The sequence below is a fragment of the Citrus clementina genome, unplaced genomic scaffold (assembly GCF_000493195.1).
Source record: "Citrus clementina cultivar Clemenules unplaced genomic scaffold, Citrus_clementina_v1.0 scaffold_3, whole genome shotgun sequence".
In the NCBI taxonomy this organism is placed as follows: domain Eukaryota; kingdom Viridiplantae; phylum Streptophyta; class Magnoliopsida; order Sapindales; family Rutaceae; genus Citrus; species Citrus x clementina.
The window spans coordinates 19,073,058-19,077,750 of record NW_006262339.1 but is presented as its reverse complement, the minus strand read 5'-3'; the positions used below and the strand labels follow the sequence as shown (position 1 = coordinate 19,077,750).

Below are 4,693 nucleotides of genomic sequence, written 5' to 3'. Positions count from 1 at the left end.
TTCTACTTCTTCGACTGCCAATCCTACTACTACCTCCAAACGACAAAGAACATCGATTGTTTGGTCATGTTTTACTTTGGAAAAACGTCAAAACAAAAAAGGTGAAATGGTGGATCAAGCAGTGTGCAAATATTGTCAATCCGCTTTAAGTGCCAAAGGCAATGGTGGAACTGGACCTCTTAGATGACATATGGAAACTTGTCAGACAAAACACGCGCCACAAGACCCAACACAAACCCAACTCTCACAATATGGTTCTGGACCTTCCGGTATAACATCATTCAGATATTCACAACAGAACATGCGAGAAGGATTGGCTCGGTATATTGCTGCAGCAGAACAACCTTTAACATTTTCAGAAGATGAACGTCTAATAAATTTTCTGCAAAGGTATGTTCAGCCTCAACTTAAGAAAGTGCCTAGAAATACATTAAAACGTGATTTAACTAAAATTTTTTATGACATGAACAAACTTTTAATTAATACTTTTATCAATTTTAATGGTGTTATTTCAATTTCTTCTGATTGTTGGACTGGTATTAATATGGTTGGTTATTTTGTGTGACTTCGTACTCTATACATGAGATTAATGGTAAATGGAGGTTGGAAAAAAAAATTGCTTGCATTTCATGAATTAGAATATCCTCACACTGGTTCAGTAATTTATGCAGCTATAATGTCTGTTTTAAGAGAATATGAAATTACTGATAAATTGTTTAGCATATCATTTGATAATGCATCTGCCAATATAGTTGCAATTGATATGTTTTTGCGGAATATTTCTACTCTCACGCCTGCACGTGGTTCAAAATTTTTTCATGTGAGATGTGTGTCATATTATTAATTTAATTGTTCAAGCTGGTATGACTCATATAAATCATTATTTAGAAAAAATTAGAGCAGCCATTTTATTTATTAGAGCACCTTCAAGACGTCAACAATTTTTGTCTACGTTGAAAATTTTTGGATTGAAAAGGATAAAATTCAACATTGACATGAAAGTTCATTGGAATTCTACGTATTTGATGTTGCTTTCTTGCCAAAACTATTCTGAAGCAATTTCTAGTTTTTACAATGAGAGAATGAATTATGAAGATTATCATATCACTGATTATGATTGGAATGTTGCATTTAAATTTATGGATTTTTTAAAGGTATCTTATGATGCTACTCTTGCATGTTCTACTGTTTATGAGCCTACTTCATGTAGAGTGTTAATGCACTTGTATAATATGAGTTATACTTTTAAGACTTTTAGAGAGAATATTATGTTTAAAAATATTTGTGATGCCATGGAGGAAAAATTCCAAAAATATTGGAAAGATATTCCCCACCTATTTATTTTTGCAACAGTGTTGGATCCTACAATCAAGGAAGTTGGTGCAAAACCTTTAGTTGAGAGTATTAGTGAAAATTTACAAACCGAGCTTGATAGAATTATGTCCTCTATTCATGAACTTTTTAATTTTTATCGAAATAAATTCGAATCAAGCAATACATATTCTAATGTTCAACAAGCATCGACTTTTTATAAAAATCCAGCTCACCTCTTGTTACTCAAAGGTAAGGGTGTTGCCTCTAGTATTGATACTAATCGTAATGAATTGCAAAGATATTGTTCTGTCAATCTTGAAGATTTAGCAACTCCTTCACAATTGCAAAATTTTGATATTTTAGAATTTTGGATGGGTAAGACATCTTTTTTCCCTATATTATCCATTATGGCCCGTGATCTACTAACCCCTCCAGCTTCAACTGTAGCATCAGAATCAGCTTTTAGTACAGGTGGAAGAATTCTAGATGAACGTCGGTCACGATTGTCATCAGAGACATTAGACTATTTGTTATGTTTGAAAGATTGAGAAGATGCTGAACGTCGAGTGCAACAAGATTGGCAAAATGCTTTAATTAAACAAATTGAGAGTTTGGATGTTGATCAAGATGAAGTGAATCCAGATTATGCAGAGTACTGAACATTGAAGCCACTTCCAAAGACTAGAGACTTTTTTTTCTTGTAACTTTTTGAAACAAATTTTATTAGTGAGAAGGTTGTAAATTTGCAAATGATAGATGGTTCAGTAGGTGCCAACCTAGCTGGGATGTACTGTTAACTGTAGTGATGCAAATTACACCTAATTTTGTTTGAATTACTAATATTATAATTGTACTTGAACTTCATTTAATGAAAATGTATTTTTTAATTTATCATAAAAATATTTCGTTCATAAATTTTTCTTGTGTATAAATATGAAAAATATTTCATTCACAAATGAAACATATCTCTATTAAATATTAACTAAGTTATGATTTAATATTAATATGAAAAATATTTCATATGAAAAATATTTTATTATTAATGTTGTTAAAATTTTTAATTTTTATTTATCATTTATAAATTTATGACATTTATAATTTTATTTATTAAAATCATGATATTTACTTATTTACTTATTCATTTAATAAATTATAAACATAAATAAATAATTAAATAAATATCATAAATAAAATTAAATATCATAAATAACATTATTCATTTAATAAATATCATAAATAAAATTATGATATTTATAATTTTATTTATTAAAATCATGATATTTACTTATTCATTTAATAAATTATAAACATAAAAAATTAGAATATTTATTTAAACTAAGATTTAATGATTTAAATTAATTTTTAAAAGTCTATGCTAAAAAATATATTAAAACATTTAATTTCAAGATATTTTACTTTAATTTCATAACATTTTATATTTACTTTTTGTTAAAAAAATTTACTTAGATATATTTTGGCCCACGTGCTATTGATGGCCCACAGGCCACGTGCTAGCCCACTAATGAACCGTGCTTATTATATGCTTTTTCGCGTGTCGTGCTTTGGCTCATCTCTAATCGTGCTGTGCTTTAAGGCCCGTGTGCCTAAAATTCTAGGCCCGGCACGGCCCACATGCGTACTGTGTCGTGCCTCGTGCCCCACCGAAACGTGCTCGTGTCATGCCATGTCGTACGGACACGTGTCGTGCCCGTGCCGTGCCACGTGCCGCCCGGCCCATTGGCCATCTCCAGATATCATACTATTAAGAAGAAAAAGAACCTACACAAGATTAATTTTAATTGGGCTTAATTGTTATATTTATGAGATGACATAGATTGATTTCGAGTTGTCACTCTAAAATTTGGGATTAATTAATAATTAGATAATTATTAATTGAATAGTGGTGGATTCTGAAACCTTGGTAATTTTTGTCTTATTGATTTCTCATTTGCTTTAATTGTTTTCTTAGTTTAATTAGTTTAATTTCTCTTAAAAATTCAATTTGCTCAATTAGGTTAGAATTAATATTAATTTTAGATTTAAATTAGACTTTTTAATTTATAACAATCCATGTGGGTTCGACCTCGTTACCACTATTTTATTTCTAGATTCGTGCGCTTGCGAGTATATTAAAATTTTTCACAACAAGTTTTTGGCACTGTTGCTGGGGATTGTGCCAGAAAGTCAGTTTAATTTAGGTTGATTTGATTCTTCCACTAGTTATAATTTAGGTTGTCTTTTATTTAATTAATTTAATTTTTTATTAATTTTTATTTTTATTTTTATTTGTCTTTAAATTCATTGTTTGGTTGTTTGATTTCTTTTATTTTTAAATTTCGTTTATTTTCATTATTGTTGGTTTATTTTATTTTATTGTATTTTATTTTTTCTTTCCTTATCTAGTTAGTTTATGAGTATTTGGGAACGCGATTTAACATATCGTTTGGTAAAAAAAAGAGTTAAAAATTGATAGTAGTCGAGATAGTTCTTCAGAAGTGATAGATGACCCTAATAGACTATTGCCAATACTTCCATCAGTGCAAGCAGAGAAAACCTTTAGAGAATATTTTTCACCACTTGCAGCCAACCAACCATCTTGTATTGTGTTGCCACAAACTACAGCAACACACTTTGAACTTAAGCCCTCTGTCATTCAACTTTTACCATCTTTCCATGGGTTAGAGAGAGAGGATCCATATTTGTACATTAAGGAATTTCTTGACATATGCTCTACATTCCGTTTTCAAAATTTTAATGATGAGTCAATTAGACTTCGTATGTTCCCTTTCTCATTAAAAGACAAAGCGAAAGCTTGGTTGAATTCACTTCCTGCTGGGTCTATTACTACGTGGGATGAATTAAGCAACAAGTTCCTCACCAAGTTTTATCCTATGTCTAAAAAAAATGCCCTTAGGAGAGAGATAAATGATATTTATCAAAGAGAGGGTGAGCAATTTTATGAGTGTTGGGAAAGATTTAATGATTTACTCCTCAAGTGTCCCCACCATGGTTTTGAGAAATGGAGACTTATACAATGCTTTTATAACGGTTTAACCATGTCAAATCATCATATGGTAGAGTCTATGAATGGTGGGAGATTTTTTAACCTACATGAAAGGGCTGCATGGGATTTCTTTAATTCACTTTCTGAGAATTCTCAACAGTGGAATTTTTCACATCAAATAGAGAAATCGCCTCAAGTTTCTAGAAAGGGTCTATATGAAGTTGAAGATGATTTTGATGTGAAAGCCACTCTATCTACTCTTTCTAGGAAAGTAGATGCCTTACCTCTGAACCAATCAATGAATCATCATCCTAGTGTAGCTAATGAGGTTTGTGCTCTTTGTTCTAACTTGTCTCATACTGCACAGAATTGTCC

At 30.8% G+C, this 4,693-nt stretch overlaps 1 non-coding gene across 1 annotated transcript; it reads right to left on the bottom strand.

Moving 5' to 3' along the window:
• Positions 1–4,220: 4,220 nt before the first annotated feature.
• LOC112100546 lies at positions 4,221–4,327 on the bottom strand. Its single transcript, XR_002906914.1, has one exon. It is a non-coding gene; the product is annotated as a small nucleolar RNA R71 (small nucleolar RNA).
• Positions 4,328–4,693: the final 366 nt, after the last annotated feature.